Here is a 24,736-nt window from a genome sequence, read left to right on the forward strand (position 1 = left end):
GGAGCAGTGGATAAAGCACTGGACCTGGATTCAGGAGGACCTGAGTTCAAATCCGACCTCAGTAATTTGACACTTACTAGCTGTGTGACCCTGGGCAAGTCACTTAACCCTCATTGCCCCACCAAAAAATAAATAAATAAATGACAAAATAACAAAATAAGGAAAAAGAAATATTCTCATCAGTAGACCAGATGCCTGATTCTAACTACATCGTAATAACTAAAAAAGAACTCCATCAAAAATCAGTGAGGCTCTGCCCAGCAGGAGGCAGTTGGGGGCACAGGATACTGAATGTTGGTTTGCAAGAATGGTCATTGTATTAACTGACTTCACTTAACTGTTACTCTTTCTTTCTATTTTTTTTTTTTTTTTTTGGTAAGCGCAATGAAGGTTAAGTGATTTGCCCAGGGTCACACAGCTAGTAAGTGTCAAGTGTCTAAGGCCGGATTTGAACTCAGGCCCTCCTGAATCCAGGGCCGATGCTTTTTCCACTGCACCACCTAGCTACCCCCTATTCTTTCTTTCAAGGGAGAGGTGGGGTACCAGCAAACGTAGTCTATGAGAAAATTCTTGTAGTGTGCAAAACAAAAAAAATATTTAAATTTTTTAAATTTAAGTATCTTAAATGAGTTTGACCAATTATACAAAAGATCTCTATCTTCAAAAGGCATTTTTCCCTGGATTTGAAGTAAGAACACCTGGGTTCAAATCCTAACTTTAACCTTGCACAAGTTATTTAACTTCTAGGGGGTCTCATTTTCCTTACTTGAGTGGTTAAACTAGATGATTTCTTTATGGTCCTTTCCTGTTCTAAATCCATGTTCCTGTATACAATAACAACAACAACAACAAAATTTATATAGTGCTTATTATGTTCCAGGCCCTGTGTTCAGAGGTTTACAATTATTAGCTCATTTGATCCTCACAACAATCCTGGGATATAGGTGTTAATATCCCTGTTTAACAGGTTTGAGAAAACTGAGGCAAACAGGTTAATTACACCAGACTTTAAAACAGATGCAAAGAAAACATTGATTCTGGAGAAATCCTTGGAATTTTCCATGCAAATCACATTTGGAATCACATTTGGAAAAATTTGTTGGGCTAGAAGGAGAGATGGTGTTTGTTAATGCTTCCTGCCCACCATCAGCTGCAAGCCTTCACAGGTTAAAAAGAAGGGTGGAAGAAATGAAGCTATCTAGCCTATTTTCCCCAATCCTCAGATGTGAGTCATTCCCTAAGGAGTAACCAAAGTAGTCGCTTTCAGAAGAATCAATCTTAACCCAATTCCAAGGCCAGTGATGATCAGTATTGAACAAAAGAATCTGATTGGGATCAAGGGGTTCAACTTCTATCTATGAGAAGGCAGCCCCAAGTCCTCAAACTCAGTTCCAAAGCCACTTCTGATTCGATAGATACAACATGAAGGCAGAAAACATTTGAAAAGCAAAGAAAAAAACTAAAAACAAAACAGAAACTTTTATTTTTAATTCAAGGGGTTTTCTTAGCGGGGGTTTGGGGGGGAGGTTTCTAGATTTCATTTTTATTTTAGGCAACTGAGCTAAATGAGTTAGGGGAGAGACCCCATCCTCACAAGGTATCAAATGTCACATAAAACTAGCTCAATGGAACCGGTTCTCGTAAGCGATGGCCAAGTAACTCCAGGAAGCACTATGAGCCTTGCACAGAGCAGATATTGGAAACCACAGAAGGGATAAGGTCAGCCTGGAAAAGGTCATTAATTTTTTATCCCTCCCTCAAGACAAGAAGAAAAATTGCCCCCAGAACAGACCAAGCATCCGTATGACTTCACAACTCACTCAGAAAGACCTTCTCAGAAGCTACTGGAAACACACACACACACACACACACACACACACACACACACACACACACACACACACAGATTATTTTAAGCAAATGAGATAAAAGCAAATGTAGGCCAAAATACACAGTTAAATAGTTAAATCCAAATCTATACAATGAAGTTTAGATGTCGGCTGAATAAATACCTAATATCTGAGTACCATCCCTGAATCCAAGGACATGGGTACAAATTCCAATTCTGACAATCAACGAATGACCTTGGGCAAGTCACTATGTGGTGGAGTTTGTGTCCTTGTTCACGGAATCTCCTCAGTTCACGAGGGAGTTGGACTGGAAAGGCCAGAGAGCCTCTGAGGTCCCTTCTGGCTCTCCATCTATTATCCTGTGTCTTTTTTTTTTTCCTTGGAGTGGGTGGGAACCAGATTTGTGAATTCACTCATATAAGGAGCTTCTGGGAAGAAAATTTCCTTCATCAGTTCGAATATGTTCTCACCCTTATTATAGTCAAGGAGACATGCCTGTAATACTAAAAAGACGAGTCATTTTCCAGGTTTACACAGAATGTTCTAGAGAAGACTAGGCTTGAGCCAAAACTGTGACTCCGAGACTAAACCCCAAACCGCTAGGCTGTACAGTTTCTCATCTCTCCTATTAGTCTCCCGAAAGGTTTTCTACAGTTAAGATTCTCATCCTCTAGCCCAGGGGTTCTTAACTTTTTTTTGGCATGGACCCCTCTGGTAGTCTGGTGAAAACTATTGTGGTTTGTTGTCTACATTCATAATGGGAGGAAATAACAAATTTCTTTCCTTTTTTTTTGGTGAGGCAATTGGGGTTAAGTGACTTGCCCAAGGTCACACAGCTAGTTAAGTGTCAAGTGTCTGAGGCCGGATTTGACTTCAGGTCTTGCTGAATCCAGGGCCGGTGCTTTATCCACTGCGCCACCTAGCTGCCCTTGGAAATGACAAATTTCAATCAGAGGTGAATGAAAATAAAGATATTTTTTCCCCATCCAAGTTCAGAGACCCTCTGAAATCTCTCCCAGGATTGTTTAGAGGTTTAGAGAGGCAAGGATCATGGATTAATGACTTGGAAGGGACTTTCCCCAAAGCCATGTAGTGTCCCTCACTACCATTATGTTCTAAGTTTATTCCTCCCATGGATGCTGTGTGTATTTGTGGGAAGGAGTGAACCAGGTTCTTAAGAGAAGCTTTTGTATTAACTGTCTAAAGACAGCTACCTGAGAGTAGTAGTAGCTGCCCTCTGGGGACCCAACCTGACAATTTGAAAAGAAGTTGGGAAATACTGCTATTATGTCTTTCTCCTCCTCCTTCTCCCCTTCCTCCTCTTCCTCCTCTTCCCCCCTCCTTCCCCCTCCTCCATCTCCCTCCTCCTCCTCTTCTTTTTCCTCTTCCTCTTCCTCCTCCTCCCCTCCATCTCCTCACCCTCCTCCCTCCTCTTCCTCCTCTTCCTTCCCCCTCCTCCTCCTCTTCCTCTTCTTCCTCCTCCCCCTTCTTCTCCTCCTTACTAGCTGTACAACCCTGGGCAAATCAGTGTTTATCTCAGTTTCCTCATCTGTAAAATTAGCTGGAGAAGTAAATGGCAAACTGCTCCAGTCTCTTTGCCCAAAAAACCCAAATGGGATCGCAGAGTCAGACACAACTGAAAGGACTAAACAACAATGGACCACTGGTTAAGAGCCTCCATCTAAGCGGACTTACCACAAGCGACAGACCTTCAGTGATTCTTCTCCAGTTGCTGCCGACAGCTGAAACTAGCCTGCAACTGCCACACAGTGGTAGACATTCTTCTAGTGGCAGTAGTCAGTCAGCTTCTTGTTCCTGGGGTCATCAGGATTGCTCTAGTGGGCTTCAATGCAAGGGCAAGCTCAGGACTGCTCAAGGGAACCCTGGACCTTCAAAGGAAATCCCTGACTTCATCCAAGGACATCTCATCTCCAAGAATCACATAATATCCCGGGCAATACATAAAGGGGTAAGAGAATAAAAACACAAGAGTCCACTGAAGAGGGTCTCAGAAACAATCAACACGTTAAAGCCTGATGCTAGCGATGAGACCAAAGAGCCACATCAAACGCTTGTGGTCCTCAGTGGTGGCCACAGGGCATGGGGGGGGGGGGTAACCTCTTAACCTAGATACAGACATCTGTTATTTATCATAAAGCAATGGGAATAATAATGTGTAGGTGGCTATAATAAGCACTGACAACTTGAAGAAGCTTTCTGAACCTGACATTAAAGTATCTAGGTGAGAGAAAAGTTACTGTAGTTGATGATAGACTGTGGGATGGGATGGGAGGGCTTACTATAGATAGGCAAAAAGGTTTGTGTTGGAGAGTGCTGAGCACACACACACCTTTAGGAAAGGAACAAGATGTGGTTCTTAAGAGCCATTTTGCTACTGGGCCCATGTTTCATTGTGAAATGTATTCAGACAAACCAGATGGAAAGATGCCCTGAAGTGTGAGGTGGGAGACCTGTGTTCGGCTCAGAATTCTGCCACTATTCGGCCATGTGACTTTGGACTAGGGACTTCATCTCTTTATCTCAGTTTCCTCATTTTTGAAATGAGTGGGATGGACTCTGACCTCCAGGGTCTCCTGCAGCTCATATATTTTATTGGGAGCTCCGTGCTTATCCTGACTTACCTACTTCAGGCAAAAATTAGCTGATGTAGAGGATATTCAATGAGTTATGAATAAAATGGATGACTGACTCGTCTAAGGAGGGCAAGGATAGTTATTTTTCTTTTATCTATATTAGTTAGCCATGACATGGGGTTTGGGACATATTGAGGAATTAAGGGACTATTAAAATTTAAACTGGCCAACTCGATATCAGGAGGGACACACCTAGTGGGAGATTGAATTCTATAGCCAGAAAGTCAGTTGGGCATGGCTACTGCCCGAGCTAGGAAACAGAGATAAGTCCAGAGGTCTGGACTATCATTCCAAAAGAAAAATGCCCCTGACTCTCAGGAATATCTCCCCACCCCACCCCCAAAGGAACTTTCCATTGTCAGGTGGTCACCCCATCCATCCTCTATAAAAGCTTCGGCCTCCCTTGGGGAGGAGAATGTTTCTAAGCCATCTCCTTCCCTTGAGGCTAAGTCTTTGACTTCCCTTTCACTTTCTTTAGCACCCAAATAAAAGACTATTTTATTCTAATTGGATTTTGTGCCAGAGTAATACCTGAGGACCCCTACCACCTATTTCCCCCATGACAGCTATGACTGTCATCTCCATCCCAAAAAATATTTACTGAGGACCAGGTGGATAGAGCACTGGGCCTGGAATCAGGAAGACTCTTCTTTATGAGTTCAAATCAGGCATCAGACATTTATTAGCTGCGTGATCCTGGACAAGTCACTTAACCCTGCTTACTTTGGTGTCCTCATCTATCAAATGAGCTGGAGAAGGAAATGGCAAACCACTCCAGTATCTTTGCCAAGAAAACCACAAATGGGATCATGAAGCATCAGAAAAGATTCAAACAACTCAACTAAAACAATGATATTTAAGGCATTTTCATCTCATTTCTATCAAGACTTGTTACCCACATTCAGACAGCAAATGCTATCATTTAATCTCAAAGAAATGAAGCTATGAGGAAGTAAGAACTCTAAACAATTGAAGTTTCCTGGTATCAGAACCACCAAAGAAATCAATAGATGCCCAACTACTAAGGGCAATTTTTAAAAATGACTTGGTATATTCTTTCATTTCAAACATCCCTCTGACCTCATCCCTCCAAATGAGAGAGAAATCAGCCAGCAGAATATTTGCTGCTATCTTATGATTGTAAAAAAGTCGGGCCTAAAGCTGAAAGGGACCATAGAAATCTTCTAACCCATTTTCTAGATAAGAAAACTGAGGCCCACCATAGAGAAGCAATTTATCCAGAGTTACAAAGGAAGGATAGAAGACTGGATATGGAGTCAAGAAAATTATCTGGCCACTTATTAGTTGTGTGACCCTGGGCAAGTCATTTAACTGTTGCCTGCCTCAGATTCTCAATCTGCAAAATGGGGATAATAATAGTGCCTACCTCACAGGGATATTGTGATGATAAAATAAAATCACACTTATAAAGGACTTTGTGAACCTTAAAGCTTTCTCAATGTTAGCTACCTACGGAACACCCTAGACCAAAGTGTTCTGACCACTCACCTCATGTTCCTTCCTGCACATCTTCTCATTATAAGGAGAAAAGCCAAATCCAGAAGCAGAAGGGTTCCTGAAGTGGGGGAGGAGGAGGTTCTCACCATCCTGAGTCCCTTGCATGACCTAAAACCTTGCCCACACTGACACCAAAGCCTTCCTGTCTTGCTTCCTCTCTCATTATCACCCCACAACCAAAGGAAAAGATACCCAAGCTGTAGAGAGAATCAATAATTCTGCTGCTCCCAGTTCCAGAGACCTCACATGTGACTTCCTTAGTAGTTGTATCAACATCCGTTTGGAGAAATGAGAATGAGCATTAAGACCAGTTTTCTACTATGGTATCTGGGCACAGAACTGTAACTAAGGCAGGGCAATGGGGACTTTGCCCCAGAACACTGACAACATTTATAGCAATAGAGAAACACAATAGAATTACCATGAGATTTAAAAAGATAATTAAGAGAAGCTACAAAATGGTGTGTGATGGGGTATACATTTCCCCCACCTCTATGACATCTTTCTGATCAATGATCTCATGCCAGTATCCTGGGGTTTCTTTCCTCCTATCCTACAGCCACATCTGTCCTCCTGGACAGGAATATATCCAAACAGCAACCAGAGAGTGAGCTGAAGTCAGAGAATTATGAATACCCAAGGGAGCCCCAGGACATCGCTGGAGACTGTTGTACAATAATAACTGCAGTACAAATTTTAATATATGGAGGCCAGGGAATATTATATCTCATCATGAGAAATGCTAACTAGGAAAATGTCAGAGTAACTCAGGAAGACATATAAACTGGCATAGAGAAAAATGAGCAGAACTAAGAACACGGTAACCATGGCATCAAGGAAAGGAACACTCAAAGACATCAGAATTCAGATCATTGCATTGATCAGTCGATTTCAGAGGACCAACTCACTCTTGATAGACAGGCAGTGGACTACAGTTACAGAATGAGACATATGCTAAATAGTAGGACCCAAATATACACAAATATTTATAGCAGCACTTTTTGTTGTAGCAAAGAACTGAAAACCAATTCCCATTAGTTAGGGAATGGCTGAACAAATATGGGTTTATAAATATAATGGCATATCATTGTTCCATTAAAAATATGAAGATGATGGATTTAGAGACTCCTAGGAAGAGTTGTCTGAACTGATAAGGAATGAAGTGAGCACAGCCAGGGAAACAGTGTATACAATGATTGTAGTATTTTAAATGAAAACAACTGTGAGAGAATATAGAACTATGATCAATGCAATGACCAGTCATGACTTCAAAATACTGGTCATGAATCACGTTTCCCATATTTTGGCAGAGAGGTGATAGACTAGAAATGCAGAACCATATCCATTTTCAAATTAGCCTACTTGGACTCCTTTTTTCCTGACTATGTTTATTTTGTTATAAGGTAGAATCTTTTTTTTTTGTTTTGGTTGGGGGAAGATGTGGTGTGACTTGATGGGGTGAGGGCAGTAATAATGAAAATAAAAGAAAAAGAAGTGGGGCAGCTAGGTGGCACAGTGGATAAAGCACCTGAGGACCTGAGTTCAAATCCGACCTCAGACACTTGACACTTATTAGCTATGTGACCCTGGGCAAGTCACTTAACTCTGATTGCCCCACAAAAACAGAAAAAATTAATCATAAAGTTAGAAAGAGTAGAAGAAAGTTCAGAATTGGATACAGATAAGTAAAGCAAGCTTAGAACCACCAAGTTCAATTTGAAATATATAAAAAAGTCATATTCATTGTTTCATATACAATCATCTGTTCATTGTAGAGTGAACTGTCCATGTTTGTTGATGTTTGACACATAACAAGAAGGAAAAAAATTCAATAAAAAGAAAGATAATTTAAGGTCATCTTAATTGGTTACTGCATATGACTTGTTCTCCTGTAGCCTGATCTTAACAATTATGCCTAGCTAGAGGAAAGGAGGAAAGGAAGAAATCTGTGAGTAAACAGTACCCACAAACAGTCAGATATGTACCTTTGGCTCCTCAAGGAAAGACCTTAGATAGATAGTCACAAAATGGTGCCAAGAAAATTTGCATCCAATTCTTGGCTGGTAAGCAACTACTCCACAGTCATGATGCTCAATATTCTATTAAGCTATTCATGAGTTAATTGGATGGGTTTCCCTTCCCAATGGTTAGCAATCACTAACTTTGCCAGCAACCATAATTGATTAATAAGTCTTCATTTAATTTGGATAGCAAGCTTTTAGTCAGAGTCCAATTAAATCAGGTTTTCATTCTGAAGATGACATGACAAATGCCATTTGTGTTCATTAGAATATGTTTCAGTTGGATAAAATAATTAAGCTATAACAATTCTTCAATGACACCATGATAGGAAACTTAATTTCTAAGCAGATGGTAAATTTGCTTTCTATATCTTTTTCAATCCTTCCATTAATACTATAGATACTATCTCATCTTGGAATCTCATTAGCCATGAAGAACTGAGCAGTCTCAACCCTTTTTAAAATATATCAGCTCTTTTTTTTTTTCATCAAAGATCTCAAAGGACCTTGGATTTTATATTTAAGCCTACCATAAGCACTCCATTATCAAGAACCATTGAGGAATGTGGTGTTCTCTCTTTCTGCTAAGGGCACCATTATAATTCAACTTATCCATATTTATACTCTGCTTTGCCCTCAAAATTCCATTAAGTGACAAGACTCCATAACGTCTCTCACATCTTCCCCCCTTCTTTCCATTCTCATGAAGCCACCATTAAGATGGTTGAGCCTTTATCACTTACCTGTATTGTTACCATAGCTTCCTCATCAGTTTCCCCAGTTCCTCTCCTTTCCAATACCACCTCCACATAGCTATTCAAAGAATGTTCCTAAAGCACAAGTATGTGACCATGTCACTCTCCTGCCCCAGCAGTTCCAGTGCCTCCCTACTGCCTTTTTGATTAATTACACAATCCTTAGCCTGTAAATTAAAGCCCTTCACAATCTGGCTTCAGGATCCCTTTCCAGGCTATTTCCCCTCAGTACAATTGATTCACTTTACACTCCAGTCAAACAGACCTATTTTGTGTTCATTGAAGCCTCTATTCCATCATCTAGTTTTATGCCTGTATACAGAGTACCCCCCCCCCCCACATGCTTGGAATGTGGCCTCTCCTCATTTATCTTTTGGAATCCTTAGCTTTCTTCCAGTCACCTGTCCTGGGAAGATCGTCCTGATCCCCCTGGCTCCCTCTCCCTTCTCAACTGACATCATATGTGCTTATCTGTCACCATCTCCCTTCCCAACCGAACATGAGCCCCTAGGGGGAAGGGATCACTTTTCATTTTCTCTTTGAACCTTCAGTCCCTAGCATTGTATTGTTACACATGTTAGGTACTTCGTAAGAGCTTGCTTAATTGAATTGGCTTGAGTGATTTTATATACTATATCTCATATGGATTTCCATCATTAAACAACTAAAATCAAAAAAAAAAACAAAACAAAACAAAACCCAAACCTTTCTTTGATGATCCAAAGACCTGGAAACTTGCTCAGTGTCAATGTTATAAACATCACAGTACAGAAAAATCTGAGGGAATTGGTTGAGTCTTGCCTGATCTCAATTGACTGGATGCTGTTGTTTTCAAACAATAATGGTAATCATTGATATTTACTGATCTTTTTTTTTCCAGAATAATTCTGGGGGGTAGGTAGTATATTATTAAGCCTATTTTATAGTCAGTTAGATGGTGTAGTAGATAGAGTGCTGGGGCCTGGAATCGGAAAATCCTGAGGTCAAATCCAGTCTAGACACTTACTAGTTATGTGATCCTGGGCAAGTCACTGAACTTCTGCCTGCCTCAGTTTCCTAATTTGTAAAATAAAGATAAAAATAGAAACTTCTTCCCAGAGTTTCTGTGAAAATAAAAGGAAGACATTTGTAAAGTACTTTGAAAACCTTAATGTGCATTGTAAATATTATTATAATTAAACTGAGGTACAGATTTTTCTGGGACTATTAATAATTAAATAACCATTAAGTGTCAAGAATCAAAATCAAACCCAGCTTTTTTGACCCCAAATCCAAGATTTCTACTACACTCCAAAGCCTAATGCTAAATACTTACATCTTTACTTATGATCTGTTTCTATGAAGAACAGAATTTGGGAGAAGTGGGGTACTAAAAATGGAAATTCCAATTTATTGAGCTTCCTGAGTAGTTTCCTAGCAAACAAGAGCTACACTTTTCCAATAAAGATGTCATTGACCCAAGGCAATTCTCTCATTTTGCCCATGGGCTCAGATGATGACTTCTTATGTGAAATATTAGCAGGTGACTTTTTGCTGGTCAGATACATTTCCCTGAAGGGCCTGAGGGTGATATGAAGCTGTTTTCCTGTGCTCCTGAAGAACCCAAGAGACCATTAACTTCCTGGAATCCTCCAGCAAAGACAGATTCTTCATAGGCAAAACGGGGGCCATATTCACCCCGTGAGTGCTAATATTCCCAGAAGAGGCATATTACTGAGATCAGTATTCTGATATGGTGTGCTGATGTCATGCCAATAATAGAGGCTTAATGAATCTTTGTTGAATGAATGAATACAATGCAGTGCACGAGAGGGATGACTGCTGGTACACTCCTTGTGATAAGTGAACAAAAGAAGGGGTTCTCTCTTTCATTCACTTGGTTCTGACAAAGTAGAGTACAAAATATGTTTTTCCTCTGCCATCTTGGTTATTATCCTCAGTCAATGGAGGAAGAAAAAGTGTTTCTAACTCCTTCCTCTTCCTTAAAGAAATCTAGAGAAGTTATCAAAGAGTATGTAGTTGGTCAGATGTATTACATAAGCATCAGCACCAGGTAAGGGTTGAATAGCCAGTGGATAAAACACTGGACTTGGAACTGGGGAGATTCATCTTCATGAGTTTAAATCCAGTCTCAGATACTTAACTGTGGGACCCTGGGCAAGTCACTTAACTTTGTTTGCCTCAGTTTCTCATCTGAAAAATGAGCTGGAGAAGAAAATGGCAAACCACTCCAGTATCTCTGCCAAGAAAACCCCAAGTGAGGTCATGGAAAGTTGGACACAACTGAAACAATTGATGGCAAAAAAAAAAAAAAGTTTTTTGAACTGGGCCTGTGGAACAGGAAGGAAGGAAAGAAAGAAGGAGGGAAGGAGGGAGGGAGGAAGAATTCATTAAGTATTTACAACGTGTCGGGTATTATAACGGTCTTGGAGCATGCCCAGATTGCCTAGCATGAAGGCATCCCGTTTCTCTGCATTCCCCACCACATGAGCAGGAGGAGGCTCCTATGATTGGCTGCACAGCTTTTAAAACTGCCAGTCTGGGATACCTGATCTTTTTCCTCTGTGGTTTTTCCTCCCATGTCTAGGGGATAAAGATCCCCTGTTTACCTACAGCTCAGGTGCCATGAACTGAACCAGTGAGATGGGAAAGGCTTCCTTCTCCCGCTTGTCCTCACTTTTACCTCTATTCCAAGACCCCTGTTGGTCTGGGGTCTCCGTTCTGTTTGTCTTTCTCAGTTTCTGGTGCCAGAGTTGATTCCCGCAATACACCGGGGAGTGTGAGCCATGGTGACCCGGGAGTCAGGATTTCAGGCAGGATGTTGGAGCCAACCAGCCCAGCAAAGAAGCTGGACTTGGAACCTGGGCCTGTGCTCTATGGGAAATATATAGCTGAACTATTAACCTAATCTCCTTTTCCTCTCTGGAGACTAAGGTGGGTTAAAGAGGAGTGGGATTAGTTTCCTGTGTTGTACATTGTTTGTACATTTGTTATTATGTAGCTTTTAACGTAAATGCTCCTTTGTAACAGCTAATCAGCGTATTAGTGATTGAATGGAACTAGGGTGTAAGAGACCCCCTCCCTATACTTGAGAGGACATCCTCAGTGGGGGATGAAACCATTTGTAGAGTCTAGACACCCCCTAATCTCTCTTAAAATGACCAGAGAACCCTGGGGAAAGGGATATAACTCAGCTTTCAGGCCATGGGGGGCCAAAGCAGTCAATGCAGGCAAGCATTGAGCTAAGCACCTCTGCAATCTTAGAGAATTCTCTAAGACACTGAGAAGGGAAGTGACTTGCCCTGGGCCACAAAACCAATAGATGTCAGAGACTAGATTGAATCCGGGTCATCCAGGGCTGGTGTTCTATCCACTGCACTCCACTACCTTATTGCAGAAACTACTTTGTTTTTTGTTTTTTCTGATAAAAGTATTTTATTTTTTTCCAGTTACATGCAAAAACAGTTCTCAATAACATATATATTTATATAATATATATTAATATATATAATAACATTAAACATATTTCTGCATCAGTCATGTTATAAGAGAAGAATCAGAGCAATAAGGAAAAACCTCAAAATAGAAAAACAACAGCACCCAAAGCAAAAGAAATAGTATGTTCAAAAACTACTTTGTACAAAAAGTCCACCTGAGGGTGCAGCCAGGTGGTGCAGTGAATGAAGCACCAGCCCTGGAGTCAGGTGGACCTGTTTTCAAATCTGGCCCCAGATACTTGATACTTACTAGCTGTGTGACCCTAGGCAAGTCACTTAACCCTCATTGCCCTGCGGAAAGGAAAGGAAAGAAGGAAAGGAAAGGAAAGGAAAGGAAAGGAAAGGAAAGGAAAGGAAAGGAAAGGAAAGGAAAGGAAAGGAAAGGAAAGGAAAGGAAAGGAAAGGAAAGGAAAGGAAAGGAAAGGAAAGGAAAGGAAAGGAAAGGAAAGGAAAGGAAAGGAAAGGAAAGGAAAGGAAAGGAAAGGAAAGGAAAGGAAAGGAAAGGAAAGGAAAGGAAAGGAAAGGAAAGGAAAGGAAAGGAAAGGAAAGGAAAGGAAAGGAAAGGAAAGGAAAGGAAAGGAAAGGAAAGGAAAGGGGAAAGGAAAGGGGAAAGGAAAGGGGAAAGGAAAGGAAAGGAAAGGAAAGGAAAGGAAAGGAAAGGAAAGGAAAGGAAAGGAAAGGAAAGGAAAGGAAAGGAAAGGAAAGGAAAGGAAAGGAAAGGAAAGGAAAGGAAAGGAAAGGAAAGGAAAGGAAAGGAAAGGAAAGGAAAGGAAAGGAAAGGAAAGGAAAGGAAAGGAAAGGAAAGGAAAGGAAAGGAAAGGAAAGGAAAGGAAAGGAAAGGAAAGGAAAGGAAAGGAAAGGAAAGGAAAGGAAAGGAAAGGAAAGGAAAGGAAAGGAAAGGGCAGGGCAGGGCAGGGCAGGGCAGGGCAGGGCAGGGCAGGGCAGGGCAGGGCAGGGCAGGGCAGGGCAGGGCAGGGCAGGGCAGGGCAGGGCAGGGCAGGAACACCTGAGAATCATACTTCATTTTAGTTAGCTTATGGAACAGAGTGCTGCATGCTCAGATCACCTAAGACAGAGACAGCCATGTCAGAGACTCCAGGGACCTGATTCTGGGAGATAGGAGCACTGTGCATGCGTGTGTATATGTTCTGCATTGGCCTACTTTGTAATTGGGAGCATTTTCTTTGCAAGTTTCTATCTCTCTGTCTCTGTCTCTGTCTCTGTCTTTGTCTCTGTCCCTCCCTCCCTCTTCTTCTCTCCTCCTGCTCTCTTTGCCTCTCTGTCTCTCCTTTTTTCCTCCCTCCTTCTCTTTTTCCATATTTTCTCTGTTTCTCTCCCTCCCTCTTTTTTCTCTCTCTTTTTTCCTCCCTTTCTTTCTCTGTCTCTTTTTCTTTCTGTTTCTGTTTCTGCTTGTCTTTTCCTCTTCTTCTGTCTCTATCTCTCAATCTCTCTGCCTCTCTTTATCTCTGTCATCCTCTTTCAGTCTCTTCATTTCCCCTCCCTCCTTCCCTTTTATATATTTCTCTGTCTCCTTCCCTCTCTTTCTCTCTCCCTCCCTTCCTTTTCTCTGTCTCTTCTCTCTGTCTCTCTGTCTCTGTCTGTCTCCCCCTATCTCTCTGTTTCTCTTTATCTCTCTCTCCTGCCTCTCCCTTTCCCTCTCCCTCCCCTTCTCCAAGGGTGAAGGACTCCTTCCTTCCCAGCAGGTGACATCCTCCAGTAAGTGGAGAAAAGCCCTCTCTCCATCAGTTCCTTTCTACTCCTTGGCTTCTATCCCCTACCCCTTGAGCTTCCCAGAGACACTCTGGCAAGACTACAGAAGAGTGGTCCACATTAGCAAACTTGGATGCCTTCCCAAGCTACAGTAGAGTTTGGATTGGGGAACATGGCTCTAGAATTATTTGACGTTGATGTTTTGGCTTTACCTACAGACAACTTGCCAAAGGCCCAAAGAAAGGAACCATTCACTTCTCTCTGAATTTTAGAGCTGAAAAGAATCTCAGCCAACCTTAGTCTAACTCAAGACTTGAAAAGAATCACCTTAGAAGTGGTCACCCAACCTCTACCTGACGAATCCAGTAAGGAGAAACCCACCACCCCTGCCCAAAGTAGCCCATCCTATTTGGGATAGCTCTAACAAGTACTCCTAGCACCCAGACTAAATATTCAATTTGGCAGCTTCCATATAGACCCATTGCTCTTAGCTCTGCCCATCTCAAGGGTCAAACAAACACAGTCTAACCTGCCTTCCACATGACAACCTTTCAAGTATTTGAAGACAGCTGCAATGTCCCCACTAAGTCTGCTCTTCTCTAGACCTTCTTCTGGTGCCTGGCCTTGTGAGAGCATATCATGGAAGCCATTTGCCAATTATTGATGGCCTATATCTAGGGTTGGTTTCCATCTTGCATGCTTATACCTTTATTAATGAAGATGTGGCACCAAGAGATAGGACATCTAGTATTGGCCATGGGACAGAGAGAAGCCATGGAGGTCAGTGGGTCAACTGAAATACTGAAATCCCTGAATGCCTGTCATGTAGAAGATGGGTTACACTTCTCAACTCCAGAGGATAGAAGTATAGGTTGCAAATAGAAGTGGCAAAGAAGCAAATTTATAGGAAAAAATTGTAGTCTTAGGGCTAGGAAAAAACTTTCTAACTAACAGAACCAATTCAAGGTGCAATGGGTTGCCTCAGGAAATAGTAAATTATCCTTCAGTGGACCTTTCCACACAAAGCTTGAACAACCATTTACCAGGGATGTTACAGAAGGGATTTTTGGTGAGTAATGGACTGGAATCAATCGGATCCAAGGTTGGGTCCAACTCTGAGATGCTTTAAATGTGTGAATCTACTGGGGGATTTGGAGGGGGTTATGTGTCAACCTGAAATTAACCATTAGTTAGCATATTGTTTTCTTGGGGCACCTGATAGAGCATCTGTCCAAGGCATGTTAGTCAACAAGCATTTATGAAGCACCTACTATGTGCCAGGTACTATACTAAGTGTTGGGGGTACAAAGAAAAGCAAAAAGATAATCCCTGCTCTCAAGAAACTCACAGTGTATGGATCATTACCCACTTCTGGTGATTCATGTGTGGACAAATGATATCTACAGAAGTAATCATTCAGTTAATCAACAAATATATATGAAGGCATTTTGCAAGTTCTGGGAACAAAAATACAATAAATGAAATATGAAAATATAATAAATTAAATAAGCCTTACAAGGAACTTTATTCCAATGAGGGAAACAATACATTCTGATGAAAGGATTTACAGAATGAATATAAAGAAAATAAATACAAATAAATAAAAGTCATTAGATATGAGGTAGTTTGAGAGGGAGGCACCAGAAATAGAATGTAGTGCTTGAGACGTGTCTTGAATAAAGAGAAGGATTCTGGAAGACAGAAGTGAGGTGGGAATGAATAAAGGATAGATAGTCAGTGCAAAAACTCAGAGATAGGAGCTGGCAATGTTATATAGGAGGAACAAGGAAGCCAGTTTGGTTGGATCAAAAAAAATGCAGAAGGGGGCAGGTAGGTGGCGCAGTAGATGGAGCACCGGCCCTGGAGTCAGGAGTACCTGAGTTCAAATCCGGCCTCAGACACTTAACACTTACTAGCTGTGTGACCTTGGGCAAGTCACTTAACCCCAATTGCCTCACTAAAAAAAAAATGCAGAAGAAAGAATAATATCCAATGAAGGTAGAAAAAAATGATTCAGGCAAGGTTATGGAGGACTTTAAGAGCTGAACAGGGGGGTTTACATTTAGTACTCAAGACAATAGGGAGCCAGTGGAGTTGGTTGAATAGAGGAATGACACAGTCAGAGCTACATTAATGAAATCTCTTAGACAGCAATCTGGAGGATGGACAGGAGTAGAGTGAGATAGAATAGAGAAATACCATAGCATTAATAATATTAATAAATTAACTGAATATTAATATCAATACCATTGCAATAATAATAAGGTGAAGAGGATCTGAGCCCAGGTAGTAGGTGTGTGAGTACATAAAAAGAATCAAATTCAGCGGGGCAGCAAGGTGGTGCAGTGGATTGAGTACCAGCCCTGGAGTCAGGAGGACCTGAGTTCAAATCTGACCTCAGACACTATACACTTACTAGCTGTGTGACCCTGGGCAAGTCACTTAACCCCAATTGCCTCACCAAAAATAATTAATTAAAAGAATCAAATTCAAAAGATATCTTAGAGTTAGAAATGATAAGTTTTGTCAATTGATTCGATATATCAGATAAGGGAGAATAAAGAGTTAGGGATAACACCAAGGATATGAAGCTGAAAGACTGGGATAATAGTTGTACCTTTGAGAGAAATAAGAAGTCTGGAAGAGTGGTATGTTTAAGAGAAAGATGAGTTCTCTTTTGTACACTTTGAGTTTGATATGTCTCTGGGATACCCAGTTTGAAATGTCTAATTAGCAATTGATGTGGGTTTGAAACTCAGGGGAGAGATATAGAGTTGTGAGTCATCAACATAGAGATGATAATTAATCCCATGGGGAGCTAATGAGGTCACGAAAATGGAGTGTAGAGAGAGGAATGGGGGTGGGCTACAACAGAATCTTGTGAAACACCCACAATTAGGGGGTGTGGTGTGAATGATCAACCGGCAAAGGGAACAGAAAAGGAGTGGTTAGATAAGTAGGAGGCAAACCAGGAGAGTATGCCATAAAAGCCCAGAGAAGAGAGAGTATGTAAGAGGAGAGGGTAGTCACCAGTGTTAAAAAACCAACAGATGGATTGAGGAGCACAAAGGTTGAAATTTGACAATTGACATGACTGGTAACTTTAGAGAAAGCAGTTTCAGTAAAGTGATAAGAACAGAAGCCTGATTTCAAAGGGTGAGAAGTGTGGAAAGAACTCATTTGTTTGTTTTCTAGGAGTATGGGTGAGAAATGGAGGAGAGAAATAAAATGAATACTTGGGATGGTGGTGTCTAGTGAAGGAACCTAGAGAGTATATCAACACTGGTGACCTTCTCAGCCCCCTCCCCCACCCAGATGATCTACACAATTTAGTAAGTGCTCATTGTAAGCCTACTACGCACTACTAGGTGCTATGAAGGATAACAAAAGATGATTAAACCAAGTCTATTAAACATTTTTATCAATAACAAATGAAATCACACAAAAAAACATATAAAATTGATGGAAATTGTAAAGTAGGTAGGAGGAGCTAATATGTTGGATGACAGAATTAGGATCCAAAAAGGTCTGACATGTTAGAATGATGGTTTAAATCTAATATGAAAATGAATAAAGAACAATGTAAAGTCCGACATCCGGGCTTAAGAAATCAGCTGTCCACATGAAAGAAGAAGACATATCTAGACAAAATCCCATGTCAAAAAAAAGATGTAAGAACTCTAGTATGACATGGCAAACAAACAAAATTAATATGATACTAGGCTATTCAGAATAAACAAGATCAACCCAATATACTCTCCCCTCTGGAGACCACATCTGGAGTATCAGGGTAAGTTCTGGACACCACTTTTGAGAAGAGACATTGATAAGCTTGAGTGAATCCAGAAGTGGAAGACTTGATAAGGAAACTCAAAACTACAAAGATTGGTTGAAGTAACCCAGGATATTTAGCCTAGATTACAGAAGACCTAATTGGAATGTGTTAGTTGCCTTCAAGTATTTGAAGTGATATCATTTAGAAGAAAGATGAGTTTGATTCTACTTGGGTCCAGAGAACAAAAACATGAGTAATGGGTACAAGTTACAGAAAGACAAATTTTGACTCTATATAAAGGAAAGTTTCCTAATGATTAGAATTGTCCAAAAGGGATATGAGCTGCTTATGGTCCTTTCCCCATCACTAGCTGTATTTAAGGGTAAACTGGCTGATCATTTGTCAGGAATTTTGTAGGAGGAATTTCTAATCAGGTATAAGATGGACTAGAACCCTCCAAGGACCTATCTCAATTCAGTGTCTAGGATTTTATGAGATATTATAAAAAGGAAGACATAAAGCATCTCTAGGGATGGATGATGAAGTCCTAGTCAGGAAACTGAAGACCTGAGAGGCACAAGGTCTTCAAAGGAGATCTTCATCACTTTTCCCAATGAAAGATTTCTCCAAAATGAGAAAAAAAGGGGGCAGCTGGATGGTGCAGTGGATAGAGCACCGGCCCTGGAGTCAGGAGTACCTGAGTTCAAATCCGGCCTCAGACAATTAACACTTTCTAGCTGTGTGACCCTGGGCAAGTCACTTAACCCCAATTGCCTCACTAAAAACAAAGCAAAACAAAAAAAAGAGAAAAAAAGCTTCCCATTGGAGGAGGGGCAGCTAGGTGGCGAGGTGGATAGAGCACTGGACCTGGATTCAGGAGTACCTGAGTTCAAATACAGCCTCAGACACTTGACACTTACTAGCTATGCGACCCTGGGCAAGTCACTTAACCCCAATTGCCTCACTAAAAACAAAACAAAAAGCAAAAAAAAAAAAAAAAAAGAGAGAGAAAAAAAGCTTCCCATTGGAGGAATTCTGAGACCATAGTTTTCAGACTCCACATGACTCTTTTATATTCAATTTGTAGTGTGGTAAAAATTAGGAGGAAAAAGTGAACACTCCCTGAAGGGAAGCAGAGGCTCTTCCAGAACATGAGCTCTCACTCTCTCTCTGGCTTCTCCCATTCCAGTGGCATGAGCAACTGCAGACTTTCCAGGTTTTGGTGAGTTAATTACGGAAAACCCTAAATTCCTTTGAATTAGCTTAATTGGAAATGATCTGGGGATTGCATAGGCTAAGTTTAGAGTTAAGAGTATTTATCTACATTTCTTTTTTCCTATTTCCTTATCTTTGATTTTTATTAGTTTTACCTTTGTTGTTTAATTCCCAAGTAATAAAATCTGATCCATCTGTGAATTAAAGCTGTAAGGCTCCTTAAGGGCCTGGAAGAAATATCTAAAAAGGGCAGTTCAGAGGGGAGAGGGAAACTAAAAGGTCCCTCATATTTCCGGGACCCCAGTATTTAGGTGAGTCACCCAATTAACGATCTGTATATCAAATTTTGGCTCTCACAGTAGCTCTTCAGAACCCCCAATTTCTATACTATATTAGGCTCTACAGGACACCAAATAGTCATCTGGTTCAGCATGATTACAAATGTGGCTCAAGAGTCCCATAAATAGGAGCAAAACTGATCTATGACATCCTTCCAAATGACTCAGCCTGCATTTTAGTTTGAGGTTATATGCCCATTTTTCACAGTATGTCCTTAATATTTGACTTGTGGAACTCTTCATTGGCATTACTAAATTTCCTGTAAATTTAGCTTTATAGGTTGCCATGAGCACCCACTTGAAGCACTCCAAATGGTCCTCTATACTTGGATTATTTCGCTTTTAATTCTGTATTCCCAGCATGTGGCCGAGAGCCCCCACATAGTAGGTGTTTAATAAGTGCTTGATGAGTGGATTGGCTTGATGTAACTCTATCAAAGAATCCTAGACTTTTCGAGCTAGAAGGGATCTTAGAAGTCATCTAATCCAGTTCCCTCACTTTACAGGTGAGGATAGCCAAGCCTAAGAAGGAATAACTTGCCAAGAGTTGCCAGCAAATAATGGAACAGTGACTCTACCTTAGATTTTCTATTTCCAAGTAGAGATTTTTTCTCAAATTACCAAACTATTCACAATGTCAGCAATACATAGCTAGGACTCTGGAGTCAATCTCCTAGTCCATTTGATGACAATATTCAAAAAAGCAGTAGGCAAATTCTCCAGCCCAAAGGGTTAAGACATTGAACTTGTACACTTATCTCTGGAGTGTACAGAGTGTTCAGGGAGGACTAGCACCTCTGATGCAAGAGCCCGCTGAGCACTTTTCAGGGCTTCTCATCCAGCTTTGGTGTCCACCTTCAACCAGTGACTACAAGAAGTTATAGAATCCACAGCAGCCACAGCCTGGTAAAACCATCTCAGCAGGGGCAGCTAGGTGGCGCAGTGGATAGAGCACCGGCCCGGATTCAGGAGGACCTGAGTTCAAATCCAGCTTCAGAGACTTAACACTTACTAGCTGTGTGACCCTGGGCAAGTCACTTAACCCCAAATGCCCCACAAAAAACAAAACAAAACAAAACAAAAAAACCATCTCAGCAGATGGACTAAAGCAGATTGAGGGTAACCAATAGACCTTAACCCATCAGTGAGTCAGGGGGTTGTCTACCCCAAGCATATGAAGACTTCCCTGGGAAAAATGGATAGGTGCCATGAAAGCAGCTGAAGCAGGAGCGATGGAGTGCTTAGGGCTTGGTCAGACATTGATGATGCCACGGTCATCTACTACATCTCAGGCCATCACCAGTTGTCCTGACTTTTTTCTTGCCACTTGACTTCAACGACTCTGGAAGAGAGAGTGATATTGACTATCTACAGCTCTGCCTCACTTAAATCTGTTTCAGCCATGAGTACAAGACCCTGTCCTGGTCAATAACTAAGAATGAACACTTTCTCTGGCGTACACCTATTCTGGCTGTTTTCTGGCCTCTTTCTGGTATACAATACCTCTAGTAGAGAGGTTGGCTGTCTTCCTGGTACATGTATCAAGGACAAGATGGAGAATTTCCCCAGAATTGTCAAATCTTAGATGACTTCTACAGTTCACAGGGCACATATGATATTGCTAAAGGTGTCTTCATCACATGTGATACTGATCACAAGGACTTGGGCTCATATACAGATTTAGAGTTGGAAGAAGCCTTAAAGGTCATTGAGTCCAACTTCTTTGTTTTACAGATAATGAAACTAAGGACAAGAGAGGTCAAGCATTTTACTCAAAGTCATATAGGCAGTAAGTGACAGTCTTCCGGCACCAAATCCCACACTCTTTCTACTGCATGACACTGCCTCAAAGAGAAAAGTAGATATAACCCATGAACAGCCATTTGAGACTGGTCTATACTACATGCTGACATAAGTATGTCATAGAAAACTGAATCCATATACTTACATCAAAGAAAAACCACATCAATCCCTTTCTTCTTATCTATGATGAGGTAGTCTGTTGTTGTAGGTAGTTTGCTGGACTTGGAGTTAGGAAAATAGAGATTAAAATCCTACCTGAGGGAGCAGCTAGGTGGCAAAGTAGATAAAGCACTGGCCTTGGATTCAGGAGGACCTAAGTTCAGATCCAGCCTCAGACACTTGACACTAGCTGTGTGACCCTGGGCAAGTCACTTAACCCTCACTGCCCTGCAAAAAATAATAATAATAATTAATTAATTTTTTTTTAAATCCTACCTGAGGGCAGCTAGGTGGCATAGTGAATAAATCACTGGCCCTGCATTCAGGAGGACCTGAGTTCAAATCCGGCCTCAGACACTTAACACTAGCTCTGTGACCCTGGGCAAGTCACTCAACCCTCATTGCCCTACAAAACAAAACAAAACAAAAATCCTATCTGAGAGGTTTACTAACAAAGTTACTTAATCGCTCCTTATCTGTAAAATAGAGCTCAAACTACCTATTGTACCCAAATCCTAGTGTTGATTTAAGGAACAACTAAGAAAATATATGTTGAGCATACTGTAAGCTTAAAAGTAATACCTAAATTTCTGTTGTTGCTGTTGTTAATGTTATTATTTCTGGCCATTTTATTCCAAAGAAATATATGTCCTGCATCTCTTCTGCTTCTGATAGATGTCCTACTTGGTATGTCTTTGTCCAAGAACAGTAAGTATTAACAATCTACATTTCAATTAAATGCATTACATTTTGTACCCCTTTGTCAAAAACTCCAGGTACTTTAAATCAAGCACTGCAAAATCAAAGAAATGTTTAAAACAAAATAAAGAACTTCTGAATTGACTGGGGCAAAGAAGGAAGCGCGTACTCTAAATCTAAGTCCATCATAGTCGAGTTCATTTAAATTAAATTTTGGTACCTTAGCTGCTTGAATTTTACTGTTTTATAGTATAAAGACATTTTAGGAAAAATAATGAAGACATAGATTTCACCTGAACCAGAAAGGTCATTTGCATCATAGAGACCTGATGACAAATATTTGTATTGTTAGCATGTGCTGTTTATGTCCTTGGGGACTGTGCAGAATCACTGAACATAAATCTTCAAGAACTGTGCGTTCAATTCTATGTGCCACAGTTTTAGAAAGATATTATTAAGATGGCCCAGGTCCAGAGAAGGATGACAAAGATAGTGAAGGGCCTTGAGCTCCTGACATATGAGGACAAACGAAAGGATCTATGGATATTTAGCTTGGACAAAATAAAAGACTTACAGGAAACATGATGTCTGTCTTCAAGTAACTGAAGGACTGTCATGTCGAAAAAGAAATAGGCAAGTTCGTCTTGTTCCAAAGGAGAGAATTAAGAGCAATAGAGAAAATTTAGGTGCAATTTAAGGAGAAACTTACAATTAGAGATAAGCTGAAGTGGAATGGTCCATGAGGATCAGTGGATTCTCCATCACAAGACATCTTCAAGCAAAGACTAGCTAATTGTTTATTGGGTAGGTGGTAGAAGGGCTTTATTTTTAGGGGTGTGTTGAGCCAGATGGCCTTTAAGGCCCCTTCTAACTCAGAAATCTTATGATTTGGGACAGCTAGGTGCAATGGATAGAGCACTGGCCCTGGATTCAGGAGAACCTGAGTTCAAATTCGACCTCAGACACTTAACAATTACTAGCTGTGTGACCCTAGGCAAGTCACTCAACCCCAAATGCCTCACCAAAAAGAAAGAAAGAAAGAAAGGAAGGAAGGAAGGAAGGAAGGAAGGAAGGAAGGAAGGAAGGAAGGAAGGAAGGAAGGAAGGAAGGAAGGAAGGAAGGAAGGAAGGAAGGAAGGAAGGAAGGAAGGAAGGAAGGAAGGAAGGAAGGAAGGAAGGAAGGAAGGAAGGAAGGAAGGAAGGAAGGAAGGAAGGAAGAAAGAAAGAAAGAAAGAAAGAAAGAAAGAAAGAAAGAAAGAAAGAAAGAAAGAAAGAAAGAAAGAAAGAAATCTTATGATCTGCTTTCTTCCAACTTGGTCGCCAAATATATTCACTGTTTGTGGAAGCAGATAGCAAAGTTGTATAATTCGTTCATTCATAGGCTCCTCAAGTTCAAAAAAAACCTTAGAGATCATTTAATTCATCTCCTTCATTCTACAGGAATGAGGTTTCTGAGGAAACTGGGTCCAAACTAAAGGTACCCAAGTTCACACAAGTGACAGAACAGGGCCACAAACTCATATCCTCTGACCCCCAATAAATAATAACTATGGAACATTTGTATATGAAGTACATTATCATTATTATTACTAATATGAACACCATTAGTAGTAATCACTAACATTTATATAAAGTTTTACAATTTATAAAGCATTTTCATCACATGTCCTCAGTTTACAGATGAGGACATGGAACTTCAAAAGGTTTAAATAACTCGCCCAAGGTCATAGAAGTACCAAGCACCACAGCCAAGGCTTGAACCCTAACCTTCTGGCTCCAGTAAACTGGACTGCCTCTCTTATGAACTCATTTAGCCATAGAAATCTCACTTTCCTATCATTTGGGGCCCAAGGAGACCTAGATTGGGGTCATTGATAAATGATGAAGAGAATAGCAACCTGAAAAAATACTCGTCAAGAGTCCATGTCCATAGTCCTTGTGTTAATCAAGCTCCCTCATCAGGGAGCTATTTAATGCAATTCTGCGTTCTTCCCTTAAAGCACAGCTAGCCAGAGTCTGGAGCTTGGTCGTTTCTTTTTCCACCTTGTGTCAGTGACACATAACACTCTGTGAGTGCTTTTCTTGGGCCCACCAGCTAAGTCAAATGAGTAAGTAAACTATCTTCCAGCCCTTTCATCAGATCCTCTGTCTGCTCCACCCTCCTCATTCTTCCCTTCCTGTAGTAGAGTTTGGGGATTTCAAGGTATGTGAATGTGTGCACATTAGAAAGGAGTAATGGGTGTCTCGATGTTATTGTTCAATGTGGAAGGCTCATGTGCTGGGTTGACCGCCTCATTTCTCTACCTCCTCTCTTCCCTAGCTTCTTCAAGATTCAGCTTATTAAGCTCAAATTTCACTTTCGGGTGCTCCCTTCAGCAGCACATATACTAAAAAAAATTAGAAGAGTACAGAGAAGATTAGCATGGCCCCTGCACAAGGATGACACACAAATTTGTGAGGCAAATTTCACTTTCACAAGAGGCTCTTCCAAAGCTCATTGTCAGTGCCTTCCCTCTGAGATTATCTTCAAATTATCTGCTATCTATCTTGTCTCTACATAGCTGTTTGCATGTTGTCTCCTCCATTAAAATGTAAGCTTCCTGGGGCAGCTAGGTGGCGCAGTGGATAAAGCACCAGCCCTGGTTTCAGGAGTACCTGAGTTCAAATCCGACCTCAGACACTTAACACTTACCAGCTGTGTGACCCTAGGCAAGTCACTTAACCCCAATTGCCCTGAAAAAAA

General features: G+C 40.9%; 1 non-coding gene across 1 annotated transcript; it reads left to right on the forward strand.

Annotated features, from left to right (window-relative positions):
* Positions 1-24,356: 24,356 nt before the first annotated feature.
* LOC122752214 lies at positions 24,357-24,467 on the forward strand. The gene has a single exon (XR_006356003.1). It is a non-coding gene; the product is annotated as a U6 spliceosomal RNA (small nuclear RNA).
* Positions 24,468-24,736: the final 269 nt, after the last annotated feature.

The sequence above is a fragment of the Dromiciops gliroides genome, chromosome 3 (assembly GCF_019393635.1).
Source record: "Dromiciops gliroides isolate mDroGli1 chromosome 3, mDroGli1.pri, whole genome shotgun sequence".
In the NCBI taxonomy this organism is placed as follows: domain Eukaryota; kingdom Metazoa; phylum Chordata; class Mammalia; order Microbiotheria; family Microbiotheriidae; genus Dromiciops; species Dromiciops gliroides.